This window comes from Acinonyx jubatus, chromosome C1, assembly GCF_027475565.1.
Source record: "Acinonyx jubatus isolate Ajub_Pintada_27869175 chromosome C1, VMU_Ajub_asm_v1.0, whole genome shotgun sequence".
In the NCBI taxonomy this organism is placed as follows: domain Eukaryota; kingdom Metazoa; phylum Chordata; class Mammalia; order Carnivora; family Felidae; genus Acinonyx; species Acinonyx jubatus.
Window position 1 is genome coordinate 86,993,982 of NC_069381.1, and position 24,404 is coordinate 87,018,385.

A 24,404-nucleotide genomic window follows, 5' to 3' on the forward strand; every position below is an offset into this window, starting at 1 on the left:
TACCTTAGAGCATTAACAGCATATTCTTCCTCATTCACCACGGACTTCTTTCCAAGCTAAAAGCACAAATGAGTACTTGTAAAACTTTCTTATTTTTAATAGATTTTATACATTTATTTTATTAACACAGTATTAATTCATTGATTTTAAATGACAATATACTTTGATAAATCCATAAAAGATAAAATTTCATTGTTTGCAGTATTAAATTTTGTAATTATATATAAGTAAACTGGGAAATATTTCAATATTGACTAAGTTACAGTTACCATTATGGATATTCAAGGTAAAACTTTCTGACTCAAGTCAGCCAAAAAAATTAATCTAGTTTTCAATCCAATGACTAGTTTTCAATCCAACTTCTTAGTTTTAGTTATTTTCCTCTATTTAAACTAGACATTCTAATGAACACTTGAAAAGTATAAATTAATGTATTGTAATTTTCTGACTCCAACCTCTTATCTTTCCATTTATTCACTTATCTTTTACTTCACTGAGTGCTCAAGATTATTGATATATCTTTATTTTCCCCTTGCTATGGCCTAATACTTCAAACACTTTCTTGTCAACATCTTACACTCCTTGGCACTTTTCCATTACATGCCAGTAGGCTAACATAATCCTAACTTCAATGACACCTTTCTGTCTGATTTACGTAGGCCTATTCTCAGAGGAGCTTGGCAATTATAGAATATGTTTGAGCTATAATGTCCCCAGTAACAAACCTGCAGGTGGCAGTAGTGCAGGGAGACCCTCCCCCAGGGGATCAGTGAAGGACCAAACCCTTGGATTCCTAAAATTTGGAGTTATGGAGCCTAGCCACAGACTTGACATAAAGCACAGGAGTGCTGTGCTGCCTGGCAGGCGGGCAGTTCAGACGCAGGCAGGGTGAAGGCAGGGTGAGGCCAGGGACACACGGAAAAGTGAAAGTCTGCTCTTATGTGAAGGCTTCCTGAAGGGTGGTGGGCATGAGCTCCCCACTCAGGGGTCAAGCAAGCAGGGCAACGCCATTTTCACCCTGTCCATAGCACTGATCAAAGTCAGGGACAAAACAATGCCGCCTAGGGGAGGCAGGAGCTACCTACACCAATCCCACTGCACCCAGCAGGCGTGTCTACACTGGGGCAAGTCCCTCTGAGAATCAGTGCAACAGTCTCTTCCCCGGAAGACCAACACAAACCCTCTGTATGCACCAAGTCTTCGGATCATAGAGCACTGCAAAAGCTTTAGCTCTAGGGGAAATAGTATACAGCTTCCTTTTTATTTTTATTTTACTATTATCATTTTTTAAAATTTTATTCTCAAACTATTCCAAAAAACAGAAAAGGAAGAAAAACTTCCAAATTTATTCTTTGAGGCCAGGAATACCCTGACACCAAAATGAGATACATAATCCACTAAAAAAGAGAACCACAATATCACTGAACAAGGATGCAAAAATTCCCAATAAAATATTAGCATTGAATCTAATATTAAAAAACTCATTCACATGAGCACCATGATCAAGTGGGATTTATTCCTGGGTTTTAAGAATGGTTCAATAATTCAAATCAATCAATGTGACACACCACATTAATAAAGGAAAAGAACCATATGATCCTTCCAATAGATGCAGAAAAAGCATTTAACAAAGTTCATAATCCATTCATGATAAAAACCCTCAAAAAAGTAGGTTTAGCTAGAATATACCTCAACATAATAAAGACAATATACAAAAACCCACAGCTAACATCGTCCCCAATAGGGAAAAACAGAGCTTTTTCTCTACCATCATAAAATTGATAAAGACAACTTATCAATTTATCAAGAAATCATAAAATTGATAAGACATGGATGTCCACTCTCATCTCAGGGATGTCTTATTTTACATAGTACCAGAAGTCCTAGCCACAGCAATCAGGCAACAAAAAGAAACAAAAGGTAGCCAAATGAGCAAGAAGAAGTCGAACTTCCAGTATTTGCAGATAACATGATACTCTATATAGAAAACCTGAAAAACTCCACAAAAAAACTGCTAGAACTGATAACACAAATTCAGTAAGTCGAGGGATACAAAATCAATGTAGAGAAATCTTGCATTTCTATAATCAATAATGAAGCAGCAGAAAGAGAAATCAAGGCACCAAATTGCGCCAAAAACTAAAAGAGATCTAGGAATAAACCTAACCGAAGAGGTAAAAGATCTGTACTCTGAAAAATATAAAACACTGATGAAAGAAAATGAAGATCACACAAAGAAATGGAAAGACATTCCATGCTCATGGATTGGAATAATAAACATTGTTAAAATGTCTATACTACCCAAAGCAATATACACATTTAATGTAATCTCTGTCAAAATACCACAAACATTTTTCAAAGAGGTAGAACAAACAACCCTACAATTTCTATGGAAACACAAAAGACCTCAAATAGCCAAAGTAATCTTGAAAAAGACAAGCAAAGCTGGAGGCATCATGATTCCAGACTTCAAGCTATATTACAAAGCTGTAGTCATCAAGAGAGTATGGTACTGGCACAAACACAGACACACAGATCAATGGAACAGAACGGAAAACCGAGAAATGGGCCCACAACTATATGGTCAACTCATCTTTGGTAAAGCAGAAAAGGATATCCAATGGAAAAAAGACCATCTCTTCAACAAATGGTGTTGGGAAAACTGGACAAGTCATGCAAGAGAATAAAACTGGATCACTTTCTTACCTCATACACAAAAAAATAAATTCAAAATGGATGAAAAACCTAAATGTGAGATAGGTAACTGTTAAAATCCTAGAAGAGAACATAGGTAGTAAACTCTCTGACATCGGCCATAGCAGCTTCTTTCTAGATATGTTTCCTGAGGCAAGGGAAACAAAAGCAAAAATAAACTATTGGGATTTCAATAAAATAAAAAGCTTGTTCACAAAAAAAGGAATCAATCAGCAAAACTAAAAGGCAACTGACAGAATGGGAGAAGATCTTCACAGATGACATATCTGATAAAGGTTTAGTATTTAAAATATATAAAGAACTTATAAAACTCAACACTCAAAAAATGGATAATTCAATTTAAAAATGGGCAGAAGACATGAATATAGATTTTCCCAGAGAAGACATACAGATGGCCAACAGACACATGAAAAGATGCTCAACATCACTCATCATCAGTTAAATACCCACCAAAACTACAATGAGATATTACCTCACGCCTATCATAATGTCTAAAATCAACAACACAGTTGTGCCTGGGTGGCTCAGTCAGTTAAGCATCCAACTCTTGATTTTGGCTCAGGTCATGATCTCACAGTTGGTAAGATCAAGCCCCACATCAGGCTCTGTGCTGAAAGTGAAGAGCCTGTTTGGGATTCTCTCCCTACACCTCTCTCTGCTCCTCCCCTGCTCACACATGCACATGCATGCACATGTATTCTCTCTCTCAAAATAAATAAATAAACTTAATAAAAAAACACACAAGAAACAACAGATGTTGGCAAGGATGTGGGGAAAGGGGAACGCTCTTGCTCTGTTGGTGGGAATGCAAACTGGTACAGCCACTCTGGAAAACAGTATGGAGATTCCTCAAAAAGTTAAAAATAGAACTACCCTATGATCCAGCAATTGCACTACTAGGTAATTTCCCAAAGAATACAAAAATACTAATTCAAAGGGATACAAGCATCCTGATGTTTATAGCAGCATAATCAACAATGGCCAAATTATGAAATAGCCCAAGTTTTCACCAACTGATAAATGAATAAGAAGTGACATATATATTATATCTATAATATATATATAATGGAATATTACTTAACCACAAAGAAGACACACATTTGAGCTCATTTTAGAACTCTGTGTGTGTGCGCATGTGTGTGATAATCACCAGGTGTAGTACTGAAGTGATGAATAACTATATTGTACACGTGAAACTAATATTACACTGTTAACTAACTGGAATTTAAATAATAAAAACAAATAAAATGAACCATGTGACTAAAAAAAGATAAAATATTATAGCTCAATAATTATCATGTACTTTTCATATCAAGTTTGGGTCATATTAAAATTTTTGTGAAAGTTCAAAAACAAAGTGTCTTGTAGTCACTATTAAAAAAATAAAAATAAAAAATGAAAAAACAAAATAAAAAAGGGATTCTGTCAAAAAAAGAAAGGAAATAATAAGATTAAAAACAAAAACAGATGATGTTCAATAAAAAAAAAAGTTGGTCTTGCAAAAATTTATAAAATCAAGAAAAGTCATAAAATTGATCAAGTAAAAAGAGGGAAGGCCCAAATAAAGAGGATTGGAAATGAAATGGGGACATAACTAATTGCACTTGCTGCTGGCATTAAAATTATAATAAAAGATATAACAATTATTTTTACAACAACTTTGAAAATAGGTGGACTAGAAAAATTCCTAGAAACATCCTACTGAATCTGAATCAAAAAAGTGAATGAAAATAGAAAAGTGCTACGTTTATTTTAAAAATTGGATCACAATTAAATCTTTCAATAAAGAAAACTTTAAGCACAAATAATTAGGCCAGCAAGTTCTATCAAACATTTAAGAAACAAATAATTATAGGGGCGCCTGGATGGCTCAATCAGTTAAGCATCTGACTTTGGCTCAAGTCATGATCTCACGGTCCGTGAATCTGGGCTCCGCATGGGGCTCTGCACTGACAGCTCAGAGCCTGGAGCCTGCTTCCCATTCTGTGTCTCTCTTTTTCGCTGCCCCTCCCCAGCTTGTGTTCTCTCTCTCTCTCTCTCTTTCTCAAAAATAAATAAATGTTTAAAAAAAGAATAAATAGGGGTGCCTGGGTGGCTCAGCCAGTTAAGCATCCGACTTCAGCTCAGGTCATGATTTCACAGTCTGTGGGTTTGAGCCCTGCATCAGGCATTGTGCTGACACTTCAGAGCCTGGAGCCTGCTTCAGATTCTGTGTCTCCCTCTCCCTGCCCCTCCCCTGCTCATGCTCTGTCTCTCTCTGTCTCAAAATAAATAAAAAGCATTTAAATTTTTTTTTAAAAAAATAATAAATAATTATAGTCTTTCACAAATATAATTTTAGGTACAGAGAAAAGAAGCACACCCATTTTCCTTTATGAAGCTAATAAAAACTTGATAACAAACATTACAAAGACAGTTCTAGGAAGTAAACTGTGGCTTATTGAACTCACAAACATGCATTCCAAAATTATAAACAAAATATATCCAAACTGACTCCTACAATGAATTTTAAAAATAAAATATTGTAGGGTGCTTGGGTGGCTCAGTCAGTTGAATGTCTGATTTTGATTTTGGTTCAGTTCATGATCCCAGGGTAGTGAGATTGAGCCCCACAATAGACTCTGCACTGAGCGTGGAGCATGCTTGAGATTCTCCCTCTCCTCTCTCTGACCCTCTGCATCTTTTCCCTGATCATGTTCTCTCTATATAAAAAACAATTTAAATTAAATTAAATTAAATTAAATTAAATTAAATTAAGTTAAATTAAAATAATTGTGATCAGTTAAGTTTATTCTAGAAGCACAGGGTAGTTTTAAAATTAGGACTAAAAGTTTCAGAAAGATCGTCACACTCAAGTTTTTAAGCTGGAAAACAATTTTCTGAAAATATAATGGTACTAGCAACAAATGTTTATCAGGATAATAAAGATTATTACTGGCTAGGTCGGAAGATGGCAGCGTAGGAGGACACTGGGCTCACCCTGTCTTGCGGATCACTTAGATTCCACCCACACCTGCCTGAATAACCCAGAAAACCACCAGAAGACTAGCAGAACCGATTCTCCGGAGCTGGCGGGAGGGAGCCGGGGTGGAGGGGCAGCCCACCGGCAAAGCAGAGCCCCCATCTGGCTTGCAAAAGCGGAGGGGCCAGACAGAGTGTGTTCTGAGAGCAAACAGGACTTAACATCTGGAAGGTTATTGGTTAACAGCTCTGCTTGGAGAGCGGGAGGGCTGGAGGACAACGGGAGGGAGAGTTGTTGAGCCCAGGACACAGGTGCTCAGCGTTTGGACAGGGAACAAAGCGCGCACCGCTGCCCGGGGGGGGCCCCCACCACCAACCCACACACAAGCAAAAGGGCTCAACGCACCACTGACCCCAACGACCCCCCCCCGCCCAGTCTACCCCCCCCAAAAAAAAAAACCCCAATTAGAAAAAAAAAAGTAAAAAAAAAAATTTAGTGAGTGGACACACGCCGACCACTACTCCATCAAAAAAGGGGGAAAAAATACCATGAGTCGCCGTGCGAGGGCGAGCGCCGCAAAAATTGCAATTGGTTATGACATCTTTTGCTCTCAGCTCGAATTGAGAATAATCGGGCTTCGTCATGCGTGCTACCATGCAGCTGTAATATAAACTCTCCATGCAAGATGAAAAGAAGTTAGTTGATAATTAGTTTTGAGTGATGCGAGAGCGCTGCGCGCTCGCCGCGCGCGCGCTGAGGGAAGTGGATGTAATGAAGTATTGGGAATGTGAATTCAGTAATATTGGAGGAATGGGGGGGGGGGATTGTAACATAGGGAATAGCGACGCGACGCGCGGTATGGTTGAAAGGGAAAGTTTATGGTTAGTTTGGTGACCACGCGATGGTCATGGCTGGGAACATGAGGATGGGGGTTATTATGATGTAGGTAGGGAAAATAATCTCGCTTTGATATATAGTGTGGAGGTCATATATATCTACGATCACTATATATGGGATGAAGGGATGATCATAACTAGAAAGGTATAGCCATGAAGTAAAACTTTTGGAAACAGATTTTTTTAAGAATTGGAACGGGGAGATTATGTCGGAGTAGGAAGAGCATGGGATGTGAGAGATAACTCAGGTCTAGAAAAAGGGAAGATGGGAGCATCATCAGTAAATGGATGTGAGGGGAAAGAGAGAGTAAAAAAAGGATGAGGGAAGAGAGAGGAGATTTTTGTTTATTTATGGTTTTTTTTTTTTTTTTTAGAATGTTTTGTTAGTATGAGTTAGTTAGTGATTTTGGTTTGTTATTGTGTATTTTGTTGGTGTTGTTGTGAATTTTTGGTAGATAGGGGGGTTTTATGTGTTTATGATGTGTGAGTGGAGTATTTGATTGGTAGTTGTTATGATGTGTATTTTTTGAGTGTTTGGTTAGATTTTTTTTTGGGTGTAGTAATGGGAGATGGTTGGATGTGTTTAGTGGTTAGTGTGTGTTTGGTTGGTTTTGTTGTACTGAGAAAAAGAGAGATAAAAAAATTCAGGAGTATGAGGGGAAAATTAGAGAACTAAGTGCTGCACTAAAGAGAAATAATCTATGCATAATTGGTATTCCAGAGGAGGAAGAGAGAGGGAAAGGTGCTGAAGTTGTCCTTGAAGAAATAATAGCTGAGAACTTCCCTGATCTGGGGAAGGAAAAAGGCATTGAAAACCAAGAGGCACAGAGAACTCCCTTCAGACGTAACTTGAATTGATCTTCTGCGCGACATATCATAGTGAAACTGGCAAAATACAAGGATAAAGAGAAAATTCTGAAAGCAGCTAGGGATAAACGTGCTCTAACATATAAAGGGAGACCTATAAGACTCAAGACCTATCTCTCTACTGAAACTTGGCAGGCCAGAAAGGAATGGCAGGAAATCTTCAATGTGATGAACAGAAAAAATATGCAGACAAGAATCCTCTATCCAGCAAATCTGTCATTTAGAATAGAAGGAGAGATAAAGGTCTTCCCAAACAAACAAAACTAAAGGAATTCATCACCACTGAACCAGCCCTACAAGAGATCCTAAGGGGGATCCTGGGAGACCAAGTACCAGAGACATCGCTACAAACATGAAACCTACAGACATCACAATTACTCTAAACCCATATCTTTCTATAATAACACTGAATGTAAATGGACTAAATGCACCAACCAAAAGACATAGGGTATCAGAATGGATAAAAAAACAAGACCCATCTATTTGCTGTCTACAAGAGACTCATTTTAGACCTGAGGACACTTTCAGATTGAAAGTGAGGGGATAGAGAACTACTTATCATGCTACTGGAAGTCACAAGAAAGCTGGGGTAGCCATACTTATATCAGACAAACTAGACTTTAAATTAAAAGCTGTAACAAGAGATGAAAAGGGCATTATATAATAATCACAGGGTCTATCCATCAAGAAGAACTAACAATTCCAAATGTCTATGTGCTGAATACAGGAGCCCCCAAATATATAAAACAATTACTCACAAACATAAGCAACCTTATTGACAAGAATGTGGTAATTGCAGGGGACTTTAATACCCCACTTACAGCAATGCATAGATCATCTAGACACACGGTCAATAAAGAAACAAGGGCCCTGAATGATACATTGGATCAGATGGACGTGACAGATATATTTAGAACTCTGCATCCCAAAGCAACAGAATATACTTTCTTCTCAAGTGCACATGGAACATTCTCCAAGATAGATCACATACTGGGTCACAAAACAGCCCTTCATAAGTAGAGAAGAATTGAGATCATACCATGCATACTTTCAGACCACAACGCTATGAAGCTTGAAATCAACCACAGGAAAAAGTCTGGAAAACCTCCAAAAGCATGGAGGTTAAAGAACACCCTACTAAAGAATGAGTGGGTCAACCAGGAAATTAGAGAAGAAATTTAAAAATATAGGGAAACAAACGAAAATGAAAATACAACAATCCAAACACTTTGGGATGCAGCGAAGGCAGTCCTGAGAGGAAAATACATTGCAATCCAAGGCCTATCTCAAGAAACAAGAAAAACCCCAAATACAAAATCTAACAGCACACCTAAAGGAAATAGAAGCAGAGCAGCAAAGACACCCCAACCCAGCAGAAGAAGAGAAATAATAAAAATCAGAGCAGAAATAAACAATATACAATCTAAAAAAAAACTGTAGAGCAGATCAATGAAGCCAAGAGTTGGTTTTTTGAAAAAATAAACAAAATTGATAAACCTCTAGCCAGGCTTCTCAAAAAGAAAAGGGAGATGACCCAAATAGATAAAATCATGAATGAAAATGACATTATTACAACCAATCCCTCAGAGATACAAGCAATTATCAGGGAATACTATGAAAAATTATATACCAACAAACTGGACAACCTGGAAGAAATGGACAAATTCCTAAACACCCACACACCTCCAAACTCAAACTGGAGGAAATAGAAAGCTTGAACAGACCCATAACCAGGGGAGAAATTGAATCAGTTATCAAAAATCTCCCAACAAATGAGTCCAGGACCAGATGGCTTCCCTGGGGAATTCTACCAGACAGTTAAAGCAGAGATAATACCTATCCTTCTCAAGCTATCCCAAAAAATAGAAAGGGAAAGAAAACTTCCAGACTCATTCTATGAAGCCAGTATTACTTTGATTCCTAAACCAGAGAGAGACCCAGTAAAAAAAGAGAACTACAGGCCAATATCCCTGATGAATATGGATGCAAAAATTCTCAATAAGATACTAGCAAATCGAATTCAACAGCTTATAAAAAGAATTATTCACCATGATCAAGTGGGATTCATTCCTGGGATGCAGGGCTGGTTCAACATTCCTAAATCATTCAACGTGATACATCACATTAATAAAAGAAAAGACAAGAACCATATGATCCTGTCGATCAATGCAGAAAAAGCATTTGACAAATTCAACATCCTTTCTTAATAAAAACCCTCGAGAAAGTCAGGATAGAAGGAACATACTTAAACATCATAAAAGCCATTTTTGAAAAGCCCACAGCTAACATCTTCCTCAATGGGGGAAAAAATGAGAGCTTTTTCCCTGAGATCAGGAACACGACAGGGATGTCCACTCTCACCGCTGTTGTTTAACATAGTGTTGGAAATTCTAGTAGCATCAGCCATCAGACAACAAAAGGAAATCAAAGGCATCCAAATTGGCAAAGATGAAGTCAAGCTTTCACTTTTTGCAGATGACATGATATTATACATGGAAAATCCGATAGACTCCACCAAAAGTCTGCTAGAACTGATACATGAATTCAGCAAAGTTGCTGAATACAAAATCAATGTACAGAAATCAGTTGCATTCTTATACACTAATAATGAAGCAACAGAAAGACAAATAAAGAAACTGATCCCATTCACAATTGCACCAAGAAACATAAAATACCTAGGAATAAATCTAACCAAAGATGTAAAAGATTTGTATGCTGAAAACTATAGAAAGCTTATGAAGGAAATTGAAGAAGATATAAAGAAATGGAAAAACATTCCATGCTCATGGGTTGGAAGAATAAATATTGTTAAAATGTCAATACTACCCAAAGCTATCTACACATTCAATGCAATCCCAATCAAAATTGCACCAGCATTCTTCTCGAAACTAGAACAAGCAATCCTAAAATTCATATGGAACCACAAAAGGCCCCGAATAGCCAAAGGAATTTTGAAGAAGACCAAAGCAGGAGGCATCACAATCCCAGACTTTAGCCTCTACTACAAAGCTTTAATCATCAAGACAGCATGGTATTGGCACAAAAAGAGACACATAGACCAATGGAATAGAATAGAAACCCCAGAACTAGACCCACAAAAGTATGGCCAACTCATCTTTGACAGAGTAGGAAAGAATATCCAATGGAAAAAAGACAGTCTCTTTAACAAATGGTGCTGGGAGAACTGGACAGCAACATGCAGAAGATTGAAACTAGACCACTTCCTTACACCATTCAAAAAAATAAACTCAAAATGGATAAAGGACCTGAATGTGAGATAGGAAACCATCAAAACCCTAGAGGAGAAAACAGGAAAAGACCTCTCTGAGCTCAGCCGTAGCAATTTATCACTTGACACATCCCCAAAGGCAAGCGAATTAAAAGCAAAAATGATCTATTGGGACCTCATGAAGATAAAATGTTTCTGCATAGCAAAGGAAACAATCAACAAAACTAAAAGGCAACCAACGGAATGGGAAAAGATGTTTGCAAATGACATATCCGACAAAGGGCTAGTATCCAAAATCTATAAAGAGCTCACCAAACTCCACACCCAAAAAACAAATAACCCAGTGAAGAAATGGGCAAAAAACATGAATAGACACTTCTCTAAAGAAGACTTCCGGATGGCCAACAGACACATGAAAAGATGCTCAACGTCGCTTATCAGGGAAATACAAATCAAAACCACACTCAGATATCACCTCACGCCAGTCAGAGTGGCCAAAAGGAACAAATCAGGAGACTATAGATGCTGGCGAGGATGTGAAGAAACGGGAACCCTCTTGCACTGTTTGTGGGAATGCAAATTGGTGCAGCTGCTCTGGAAAACAGTGTGGAAGTTCCTCAAAATATTAAAAATAGACCTACCTTATGACCCAGCAATAGCACTGCTAGGAATTTACCCAAGGGATACAGGAGTACTGATGCATAGGGGCACTTGTACCCCAATGTTTATAGCAGCACTCTCAACAATAGCCAAATTGTGGAAAAAGCCTAAATGTCCATCAACTGATGAATGGATAAAGAAATTGTGGTTTATATACACAATGGAGTACTACGTGGCAATGAGAAATAATGAAATATGGCCCTTTGTAACAACGTGGATGGGACTGGAGAGTGTGATGCTAAGTGAAATAAGCCATACAGAGAAAGACAGATACCATATGTTTTCACTCTTATGTGGATCCTGAGAAACTTAACAGAAACCCATGGGGGAGGGGAAGGAAAAAAAAAAGAGGTTAGAGTGGGAGAGAGCCAAAGCATAAGAGACTCTTAAAAACTGAGAGCAAACTGAGGGTTGATGGGGAGTGGGAGGGAGGGGAGGGTAGGTGATGGGTATTGAAGAGGGCATCTTTTGGGATGAGCACTGGGTGTTGTATGGAAACCAATTTGACAATAAATTTCATATATTGAAAAAAAAAGATTACTATTACTAAGATCATTTCACTTTTTGTGAGGTGACAAAATATTAACTTGAAATATGCTGTGATAAATTAAAGATGCATATTGTAATCTGTAGGGTGAGCACTTAGGAAAAAGAAACAGGTACAAAGAGGAATACCTAAAAGCTATGGGAGGAATTAAAACAAAAGTCTGAAAAGTAGCTAACATGGTTAGTTACTGAGGGTTTAAAGGTGGGGATCATGAAACAGAATTGGAAGAACTATAGTGTATACTCAATTAGAGGTGAGTAATCAGCAAATGCATTGGATACTATATTGTCACTCTTCAATATATTATATTATGTTTATTTTTAAAATCTTTGATTCTTTCAGTTCTCTTCTAGAATTTATTGTAGTGACATGATGAATGAGATAAGGCTTGATATGTAATATTTACATTTGTCTAACATCAGAGACGCTATCCTTGGTGACAAGATGTTTGTCGAGAGCCAAGAATATATCTGTTAACAATTGTGTGCTGTAGGTCATAAAATGCTAAAAATATATTAGAAAGAAAAAAAAGATCAGTTGATAAAACCCTTAGGAAAAACACCTTTGAATATAGGGCAAAGCTTCCATTTGTAGGCCCACTCTTTCAAGTCTTCTGAGTACACTGATACCATTATGATTAATGGGGGAAGGCTAAAATTGGATGGGATCTGGGAAACATGCTAGATATAGACAGGATTTTAAATTTTTAAGAAAATTGACTTGTAACTTGGCATAAGATATCCTTTAATGACTAATTTGATTATGTCTTAGGGAATGGCTTATGTCAATAAGTTTACAGAAGATTCAGAAGTCAGACTAAGTAGTGATCCCTGCTATACAACTCAAGGATCTCAGAGAGACTAAAAGTCTTGTGAAGAATCAGTCCCATACATGGGATAGTAGGGCCATTGTTTGAGTCCCCACAACTGAAGCACTCCATAATTTAGAGTATCTTATTTGTCAAGGCCATTTGGGCAGGGCCTCTCAAGCCCAGCCCAGCACCCACAAAGAAGTTGATCCCTACTTTTCCCCTTTGGAGAACTCTCCAACTCTCTATCCTTGTTTTTGTTTTGTTTTGTTTTAAGTTTATTTATTTACTGAGAGAGAGAAAGAGAGGAGGAGGAGGAGGAGGAGAGAGAGAGAGAGAAGAGAATCCTAAGCAGGCTCTGTAGTGTCAGCACAGAGCCTGACATAGGGCTTGAACCCATGAACTGTGAGATCATGACCTGAACCTAAATCAAGAGTCGTACACTCAACTGGCTGAACCACCCAGGCACCCCTCCAACTCTCTACCCTAAGTGTGGTCTTGACTAGATGGCATGAGTAGTTTTGGGTTTATACTTATAGGAACCATAGTTGGTCTCTGTTTCCTGGAAGGTGGCTTAGCAAACCAATCATTTCTACTGGCTGGGGTAGTATTTCTTTAATGTAAGATTGGCCTCCAGAATCCTATTGATATAATTTTTGAGGGGATTTCAAATACAGGCCAAGTTCAAGGCTATGAGATATATTAGTCTTTCACAGAACATTGGTCTTGAGCTTTATGTATGGCCTTGTGCATGGATATCAATTGTATATAGTTTAACTGCTGTGCCAACTTTGGTCAACAACACCCAAGGGAGGTGGGACTGGCAGCAGACATTTTTTACTCTGAATATCCTGCCCCCAACATCCTGGGTGTTTACTCTCTTTGCCGACTCCACCCACGTGTTAAGCCATCTTATCCTCCAGGGTTGGCTATGCATATCTTCTTTGAGGGCTTTCAACACTATTGTTCTGTAATACCAATAGGTTCTTTCTTCTTCTTCTTCTTCTTTTTTTTAATGTTTATTTATTTTTGAGAGAGAGACAGAGAGAGATAGCACAGAAGCTGAGGAGGGGTACAGAGAGGGAGACACAGAATCCAAAACAGGCTCCAGGCTCTCAGCTGTCAGCACAGAGCCTGACGCAGGGCTCACACTCAAACTGGGAGATCATGATCTGAGCTGAAGGCGGACGATTAACCGACTGACTCACCGAGGCACCCCCAATGGGTTCTTTCAATCAACGTCCTCTCTTGCCTTTAATTGATGTGATTTCATGCTCTTCCAGATAAGTTTTAAGCCTTTCTAGGTGAAGAACAGACAATCAATCATTGTACAACTAGGACCACTTTTCTTGCACTGCTCCTAATGTTCCTCATCTTTCCTCTCATCACTGCCAGTATATGTAGGTACAGGTGCAGTCTACATTAAATGAGATCACATTTTTAGGACTGCAATTATTGTGTCCTAGAGTTTAAGAGAAGACATTGTTATAAATGGGTTGCTCTATATTTATGCTATAAAATTCCACATGGTAAGCTTAACAAAACCAAAAAATAAATTATCATTATATTTCCTGCATGCTCTGAAAAAGACTTACATGAATGTCATCAAATAAAACACAGTTTGAGAGAAGAATTGGAAGTCACTATTTAGAGCAACATTATGGATGAGAGAGCAACATCATTAAGTAGTGACAAATAAATGGCGTTGGAAATAGAAAGGCAAAAAGACCTGGATTGTTTCAATAAAAATATGTTCCAAAGACCATAGCATTGTAAAAAATAAGTTGCTATCTTTGTCTTGTAGTGGAAATATGACACTGGACAGGAATCACACCTTTGACAATAAAGAATGAAAAGAAATAGCTCCTGAATTAAAAAGGAATGCACAATGCTTGAGCACCATAAAGAATTTTTATTCATACTATTGACAACAAACAAATATGATTGTGTATTTTTTCTATCCACTGTTTTCAATCTTCATCAACAAATCATAATACCTCCTATGGGCCCAGAAATTGTCTAGTTCTTAAAATCAGATTACTTATTTCTATAGTAAGTTATACCAAAAATATTTTCTTGGTGTCTCATTTATCCTAGGAGTGATCCTACTTTTTGAAAAAGGCTGGGGCAGAGGATGGGTGTAAAGGAGTAGGAGAATAGTAGAGTCAACTAATTTTGAGTCTTTGTATTAGATGTTTTACATTAATTAGACATTTAATCTTCACAATTGGCCTATAAAATAGATATTTATGAAGTGCTTTCTAAAAGTTTACTTATTTTGAGAGAGAGAGAGGGCACAAGCAGAGAGAGGTGTAGCAAGAGAGTCCCAAGCAGGCTCCATGCTATTAGCATGAAGGTCGAGATCTCAGGCTGGATCTTACAAACCCTGAGATCATGACCTGAACCAAAACCAAGAGTCAGATGTAACTGACTGAACCACACAGCTGCCCCTATATTGGGTAATTTTTTTTTTAAGAATGCATCTCTTTTTTTTTTAAGTTTGTTTGTTTGTTTGTTTGTTTATTTATTTATTTATTTATGTATTTATTTTGAGAGAGAGAGCGCGCGCAAGCACAAACACGCACAAGGGAGGAGCAGAGAGAGACAGAGAGAGAGAATCCCAAGCAGGCTCAGTGCTGTCAGCACAGACCCCAATGCAGGGTTAAATCTCACAAACGGTTAAGATCATGACCTGAGCCAAAATCAAGAGTTGGATGCTCAACTGACTGAGCCACCCAGGTGCCCCTATATTGGGTAATTTTTAGAACCAAAACAAATAACTTAGTTCTATCAACAAGAGTTTATTTCATTGTGATATTTCTTCGAAAAATAATACAACATGAATACATTTTAACAATCTATATGACTATATTAAATCTGTCCTTGTGATTTTTCAGGTGTCCTTTAAAATTTTTTTTATATTTTATTTATTTTTTATAGACACAGAGAGACAGAGCACAAGTGGGGGAGGGGCAGAGAGAGAAGGAGACACAGAATCCGAAGCAGGCTCCAGGCTCCAAGCTGTCAGCACAGAGCCCGACGTGGGGCTCCGACTCACAAATTGAGAGATCATGACCTGAGCCCAAGTCGAACGCTCAACCAACTGAGCCACCTAGGCACCCCTCAGGTGTCCTTTTAAATGTTCTTTGAATTTTCATCTTTAGGGAAAACAAGTCTTTAACAACATGAAACAAACTTTAGAGTATCCATTTCTAGTCCTGTAATAAGGGAATATAACAATGACTTTAAATTTGAATTTGCTATCATCAACAAGAAATTCAAAAGATCCACCAAACACCCAATTTAAAGAGAAGAGTTAATGTGGCTGTAGGAAAACTCATTAAAGATAATGCTGATCTTTAATCATAATTGTTCAATTAAATAGAACAATTGGAAAGGAGCCATCATACTTCGTTTTCTGGTAAAAAATAAATGTATGCAGCAGAGAAATAAAAAAATGCCTGATGGAATTTTCTGTGATCACCAGGTTGTTTCTTTCAGGGCAGATAATCCTCTTTCTGGTCAGTCATAATACAAAGGAGATGGTATAACAAAAGTCTAACATTTATATAATGTTAATCATACACTTGACACTATTCTAATGTTCTACATATATTAACTCATTTAATCCTTATAATGTCCTAATGGAGAAGATACTATCTCTATTATTCCTATCACCATTTTGCAGAGGGGACCATTGAGACAGAGAAATTAAATCACTTCTCTAGGTCCACACAACTGGTTAATGGCAGAGTGGAATTTGAACCCAACTGATCAGGCTTCTGTGTCTATGTTTTAATCACTATGCAGCATAGCTTTTCTATAGAGTACAGTGGTGGAGCATAAATGCTGCGACCAGATTGCCTAAAATAAAATTACAGCTCCATTACATACTGAATATGTGACTCTCAGCATAATTTCTCTCAGCCTCAGTTTCCTCATTTGCACACTGGAATACCTGATGTAAATCTTTGTCAGGATTGTATGAGGTAGTCCACAAATAGCACTCGGTCTAGTGCTCAATAATTGGAGGCATTCAATCTTTATGAGCCAATTATGATAATGAAGCCATTCTTCCTTTTCCTATTATGTAAGTAGAGTGATGTAGATTCATTGAGGAATAGCCTCAAACTTTGGCCTGATGGGCAAAAGGGATCAACCAATATATGGGTAGTTTAACATATAAATATTACATATCCTTAAATTTGTGCTTATATTTTTAATATGCTTGAAAATAATATTAGGTCATGGAACATATAATAAATTATGATATTTTATTTAATCTAAGATGCTATTGATTATGTCCCACAATCTTTTATGACACAATATTAGCAAAATGCTCCCAGTTACATGGAGATAAATTGTTTTTCACCTATAATTTTATTGAACATATTTTATATTTATTCAAACATAGATTTTTAAATATTTTTAAATTTTATTTTAAAGAGAGAGAAAGAGAGTGCAAGCAGGGGAGAGGGGCAAAGAGAGAGAATTCCAAGTAGGTTCCATGCTAGCATGAAACTTGACACAGGGCTCAATCCCATGACCCTATGATCATGACCTGAGCCAAAATCAAAAATCAGACACTCAACTGACTGAGCCACCCAGGCACCCCTAAACATATATTTTTAACATATATCACATGAAGAAAAGTGCTAGAAAAAGAAATTTGTTTGTTCCTAGAAACTTCATCATAAAGCCTGACTCTACTATATCTGTTTTTAACTTAGAGTCATTTCTTTCCTTATTTTTTCAACACAGTATTGTTCTCTGTGCCATCAAAATTGCTGGTGATGCAGCATTTCTTAAAAGATTCTTGTCTACATGATTTTTCTTTTAAGTTGCTGATATACACTCTGAAAGTTGTGATGCTAGTGCTATTCTATCTGAATAAGCTCATAGTTTTACTTTTTTCCTCATTCAAATTACATTTTTCTGAAACTTAGGCACCTTTTGTTCAAACAGAAAGCTTTTAAACAAACATGTGTTTCAACACTCTAACAATAATCTTGCATGATTTGTGAAGTTGGTCATTCCATCCTCTGTAAGATTTGTTTTATCTATTTCAAGACTTCGTAATCTCTACAGTTACACTATGTAGTGTGTAGTAACAATACATGTAGTTCCAACAACACACATAACTCAAGGAGGTGAGTAAAATATGAATAGCTATGCCAAATTTGCATATGTGCAGGCATTAACTAGCACATCATGATCGACACTTAGTTGATAGCAGTTGTAAAATGCATCCCAATTTTAAATATGTTAGTTATTTGGAAAAAAATATACGTCTTCAATTTGGTGAAATGCCATGATTTACTACATTGTTCATCTGATTACATAAATGTATCTGTCATGCCTCCAGTGTCACGAATTCCACTATGCATAGCTTTTTCATCCTCTCTTTCTTTGCATATCCAAACAGGAAAATTTTTAACTTCTCCCAAACTTCAGTTTAGAATAGCGATAACAAGCCCTCTGGCACAGGGCTACCAGGAGAAATATTGTCTACTAACTAGTCTATGAAAACCAAGATAAAAGCTTGTAAGTTGTTAATCAAAAGTCAACCTATTCTTCCAAATGTTTGTGTTCACACTTCCTCCCTACAACTTACACCCGTTGTAAGACTTAATTACCTTACGTTTTGAAGGAATAGAATGTACTACAAGAATGTGCTCAGCTCTTTTTAGACCTGTAAGGCCCAGTTAGACTCATTGCAGAGGTTCAAGAGTATATTACAAATCTACAGAGCTGCGATAATTTTGTCACCAATTATTTGCTCTTTTCTGTCCAAAGCTTCTGAAAAAACTTACACAAAGTTTAGAATTAGAATGTAAACAAACCTTTGCATCTCCAGTGTAAAAGGCATTAACCCTATTCTTCTGGAGAGTGACCATTAAGATCTTGACATTTATCCTTTTTAAATATATACCTTTATATTTTTTCTGCTCCAAGTTTTAAAGTTCCACTTTAATACTATTTGTTCTCTGAAATAACCAAAAGGAAATATAATTTTTTAAGCAGAGAAACAACTTACAGATAATAGAGGCTAGAGATTAAAGAACAAAACATTCTGATTAAAACTTAAATCTCAAATTGAAATTTAACAATCTTTCATAACAACCTAAGTAATTCACTATTCTTAAATCAATTAGAAGAGAAAAATCTCTTGGGATTTGGTCTATAATTATATTTATAAATATAATTTTTTTAGTGAAGCTTTGTTTTCTCAGACATAAGACTCTTCCAAGTTTTTTATAAATCAGAGGAAATGTATGCAGCAAATTCCAGTTTATTTATCGACATATCCAAATATATTTCTGTGCAGAGCATTCTGCTATAGAATATGAGATTGAAAATATATATAATTCTAAAAATATGCAACAAGAAAAGACGAAAAAATGGAAAGTTGAATCATATGGGTACAAAATGTGATTAGGTGTCATTTTAAGAACACTGTATTCCTTTAAGAACTAAAAGACCTTATACATCTATTGAGTTGTAACTATTCATAACTAGTTATAATTAGGTTTGACTTATATAAGAGAGATTTAATTTCAGCGATCCAAGACAGAAATGTTCTATTTTTAACATGCATCTGCTGAGGACATCGTAGGAAACGTCTTTATTCCTATTAACAGAAAAAAACAAAAAGAACATGGAGGATCACCCATGGGAATTTTGTGGGTCAGCCCTGGAAGGACTACAGATCACTTTTGTATTCCACTGGTTAGAACTCAACCACATGACCACTTCTAACTACAAAAGAAACTGGGAAAGAACTCCCAGCTGAAAAAGAAGAGGAGGCTATGGTTTGGGTGAGCACTTAGAAGTTGTGTCACTTCTCCTCAGAGGCTTTTTTTTTGGTATGTGTGTGACCATTAAATGAATTAATACATATGGATTACTTTAACAATTCCTAATTCGTGGTAAGTGCTCAATAAATGTCCACTCTTATTATTTTCAATTCTTTTCTCACAAACAAATTTTTGTCCTTTAACTCAGAATAACTAAGTCTTACCAAAAGCATCTTTAAAAAAAAAAGAATATTTATTCTATTTCTTTATGTTTCTGCCAAATAGAGTCTAGTACTGTTGACCTATAGTGGTTAATTTAAAAGATCTAGTTGACCTAAATATAAATTTAATTTTGTATGAAACTTCCACACTTTCATTGAACATATTATTGTCCATATAAACTACTACTTATTTTAAACATAAAATAGATTGCCTCATATTGATGTTACATATAAATTTTACGACAAAGTAGGAGATAAACATAAACTGATCTTTGGTAGATTAAACAGTGCATTTGTAACAAGTGTGATAGGAGTAATACTTTTTCTTCTGCTCCCTGACATTCAATATAAGAATTTAGAAAAAAATTCCCTAAACTAGTTTAATTAGTGTAGGTAAAATGGTGAAAAAGGAATTAATGAGAAACTTTTCCCTAGTAAATTAAATTTATAGCTGATAAAGAGCACTAGAAGACTCCATTTACTTAAATGTGTATCCTGTTAAATATTACTGTCCTTGGAACTAGTGATTAAACAATTATTCCAGGCAGTGGTTCAATATGGAAATTAGTGTAACTAACTACATCTTACTTTATCCTACTAAAAAGTACAGCATTATAAAGTTTTCACATTGTACTCTGAAATCACAAGTCATTAACTGTCTCAGCATGCTACTAAATGGTGCATTCCAATTCAGAATGTGGTTCTAATGAGCTTCTTAATTAGCTTATCTTAAATAAAGTAAATAGTATCTAACAGTATTTGTTTGAAAAACACATTATTTGAGAGATATTATTAAATAAAAAAAAGAACATGTGTGGAAATCACTAAGTGAAGAAACAGACTGAATTTAAAAACTTTTTTGTATTAAAATATAACTGACATTTAACATTAGTTTCAGGTGCACAACATAATGATTTATGTATGTAGTGTGAAAAAGTCACACAAGTCTAATTAACACACATTGCTACACATAGTTATTTTTCTTGTAATGAGAAATTTTAAAATCTATTCTCTTAGCAACTTTGAAATATACAATACAGTGTTTTAACTATAGTCACCATGTTATACATTACAATCCAGAACTTATTTATTTTATAACTTTTTACCAGTTTATTCCTTTTCACTTATGCCCACTCCCTCCTCTGGCAACCATCAATCTGCAGAACTGATTTTTGAAGGTATACAACTATATATAACTATATAAAATTTAGAAGATTTTAATATTAAAAGCCCATCTGTGACAATTTAAAAGTAACCTCAATATTCAACAAAATGGGTAACTGATGTTGAGTAAAACTAAAGAATTTCTGGGTAGGTTGACAACTTTTATATTCTGTCAATGCCTTCCAGTTAAAGACCACCAGGAACATACCTAGAATTAAATTAAGTTTATTACTTGCTACCATTAAGAGAAAATGCATACTAAGAAGAACTGTGGGACTTTTCAGGTAGGAGCAGTTAGAAAAGACTTATTGTAGGATTTGGGTTATGACTGATTTGGGTGAGGGTACGACAAAGAATGCCCTGAATTGAGTTCTTTCAGAAAGCAGGACAATTTTATAATTGGGTTTCTCAATAAATCTCATTTATATAGGAAAGGTATACTAGAGTGAGGCTAAAGCAATAATTGGTTAAGAAGCAACAGCCGTTCATATTAACTAGGAAAGGGAGGTGTTTGCTTTCTTGTGGCTTCCATAATTATTCATGTTTTGTGTTCAGACAGGATTATAAGATAAGCTTGTGTTTGTCTTGTTCTCTTATGGTCTCTCATGACCTTTGCCATCTACAAAATTATTCCATGCTCAAGAACACCAACACTTAGCTATAAAAGGCTGGCTGACAGGACCACCAAAGTCTGATTGATAGTATCAGGCCACCCACAAATTTTTCCTTTCTCTTTCTTAGTATCGATTGATTGATTGATTGATTTTATTTTTAGGTTATCCCTACACCCAATGTGGGGCTCGAACTTAAACGTCAAAATCAAGAGTCACCTGCTCTACTGACTGAGCCAGAGAGGAACCTCCTTAGCATTCTTTTATATAAACAAGTAATTGCTTTGAACTCAATAAATATGTGGCTTTGTTTTTACTAAATTCTGCTGCACTATACCATCATGTGTATTAACATAGATGTGCTGCTGAATAAGTGATATGGCTGGAGTGAATTCAGCATTAATTTTCCTAAGTTTAATTTTTTCTTATAACTATGATGTGATCTTCAAAAAATATAAGTTTTAATAATATTTGATGGGCTTCCAATTTACATTATGGGTCACATAGAGAAAATTTTTCCATCAAAATTAATAATCCAGTAGGATTTGAAAAAATATATATGGAGAAGCCATACAGTTCTGTGGCATGTAGTGGAGTATATATAGAGAAAATAAAGCTGAAATAGGAACTGGGTTTTTAATTTATTTTAGAAAATCAAATTTAGATAAAGTAAAAATAATAAAGTAAATAGAGTACAAATAGCTAATGGTTAACATTTATTAACTTATTAAATCGATAATATTAACTGACATTTTGAGTGTTTACTATGGACTAAGTAACTGACATGCATTAACTCATTTACTCCTTGCAACAATGACATGAAACAAATTCTAGCATTATCCCTATTTCACAGATGAGGAAAATGTATTATACAACTTGCCTAACTTAGGCTAATATATAATAGACATATATATGAAATCATGTCTGTCTGAATTTAGAGCCATGTCCTCAATTTTTATGCTATTACTTTACCTTCTAAGGAGGTTCTTCTAGGAAAATCATTAGTTATAGGGGTTAAGATTATGAGACATCAGAGTGCCCATTCAGTATGACAGGATAATATGATGCCAATTATTGACGATGAAATTAGTTTAGCCAAATAATACAACAAAATATTAGTATAAAGTATGGGAAAGCTCATTAATAGTTTTCTACTGTGAAAAACACAAGAACATATCAATAGAGTCACGAATTTGAAATGATTTATCACATTATGTTCAGGCTATGTTGAGGCAATGAAATGAAGATAATTGTTCAAAACAAATGTAATTTCTAATGAATTTTTTTTTTTTTTGGAATTTACTCTTTAAGCAATCTCTACACCCAACATGGGGCTTGAAATCACAACTTCGAGTTCATGCTCCACCGACTGAGTCAGCCAGGTGCCCTGAAACAAATGTAATTTTTAAATTATGGCTTTAACCCCAAAATAGATAATCCAGTAAAGAAATGGGCAAAAGAAATGAACAGACACTTTTCCAAAGAAGACATCCAGATGGCTAGCAGACATATGAAAAGATGCTCAATATCACTCATCATAAGGGAAATACCCATCAAAACCACAATGAGATATCACTACACATCTGTCAAAATGGCTAAAATTAACAACTCAGGAAATAACAGATGTTGGTGAGGATGCAGAGAAAGTGGAACACTTTTGAACTGCTGGTGGGAATGCAACGTGATGCAGTCACTCTGGAAAATAGCATGGAGGTTCCTCAAAAAGTTAAAAACAGAGCTACCCTATGACCCAGTAATTGCACTTCTAGGTATTTGTCCAAAGGATACAGAAATGCTGATTTGAAGAGGCACATGCACCCCAATGTTTAGAGCAGCACTATCAACAATAGCCAAAGTATAGAAAGAGACCAAAATGTCCATCAACTGATGAATGGATAAAGAAGATTAACACAGGAGCATACCTGTGTTAATATATAGCATATATATTACTATTATGCTAAGCAATATATATATATATATATATATATATATATATATATATATTATGCTAAGCAAAATAAGTCAGAAAAGATAAATATCATATGATTTCACTCATATGTGGATTTAAAGAAACAAAACAGATGAACATAGGGGAAGGGAAGCAAAAATAAGATAAAAACAAGGAGGGAGGCAAACCATAAGAGACTCTTAAAGAGAGAACAAACTGAGGGTTTCTGGAGGGGTGTTGGGTGGGTGGATGGGATACATGGGTGATGGGCATTAAGGAGGGCACTTGTTGGAATGAGCACTGGGTGTTATATGTAAGTGCTGAATCACTAAATTCTACACCTGAGACCATTATTACACTACATGTTAACTAACTTGGATTTCAATAAAATAAAAAAAATAAAAATAAAAATATGGCTTCAATGAATAGATCTTTCAGAATAAAAGGGGGGTGAGTACTTTTCATAATGTGCCTCTATTTTGCTAAATAAAACTTTTTAGTTAAAATGAAAGCACAAATCTAGATTTCTCTCTTTACATTTGGAATTAAATTTTAATTTAAGACTCATATTCTCAGGACTGCTATCTTCCCCTAGATCATCACTAGATGATAAGTAAAAAGGATTAACAAAAGCAATGTTGTAAAATGATATGATCCTTCCAGAAATTTGCCAATAACTTGGCAATTGAAAAATCTTAAAATTTTCATACCCTGCTTCCTTATTACTCACCAGAAATCTACCTCCAAAATGCAGACAAAAATTTATGAACAAAGAATTTAATCAACCTAAGTTTTATAATGTTGGAAACAAGCCAAATTTGCAATATTAGGGGAATAGCTAAGTGAGTTATACACTCAAATAATTTAACGTGAGGTGGCCATTTATAACTTGTCTTTTAGCATTTTTAATGATGTAAGGAAACTATGCTGTATCAAGAAATAACAAGAAAGCAAAATAAAAGTATATAAATGCATACAT

At 35.8% G+C, this 24,404-nt stretch overlaps 1 long non-coding RNA gene across 2 annotated transcripts in view; it reads right to left on the bottom strand.

Annotated features, from left to right (window-relative positions):
* LOC113599225 (uncharacterized) overlaps nucleotides 1–24,404 on the bottom strand; it is a 72,378-nt gene that overhangs the window by 8,185 nt on the left and 39,789 nt on the right. For both annotated transcript variants that reach the window (XR_003419965.2, XR_008295096.1), the window contains one exon: nucleotides 4–56. This is a non-coding gene — a long non-coding RNA (uncharacterized LOC113599225). The remainder of the gene's footprint in view (nucleotides 1–3; nucleotides 57–24,404) is intronic.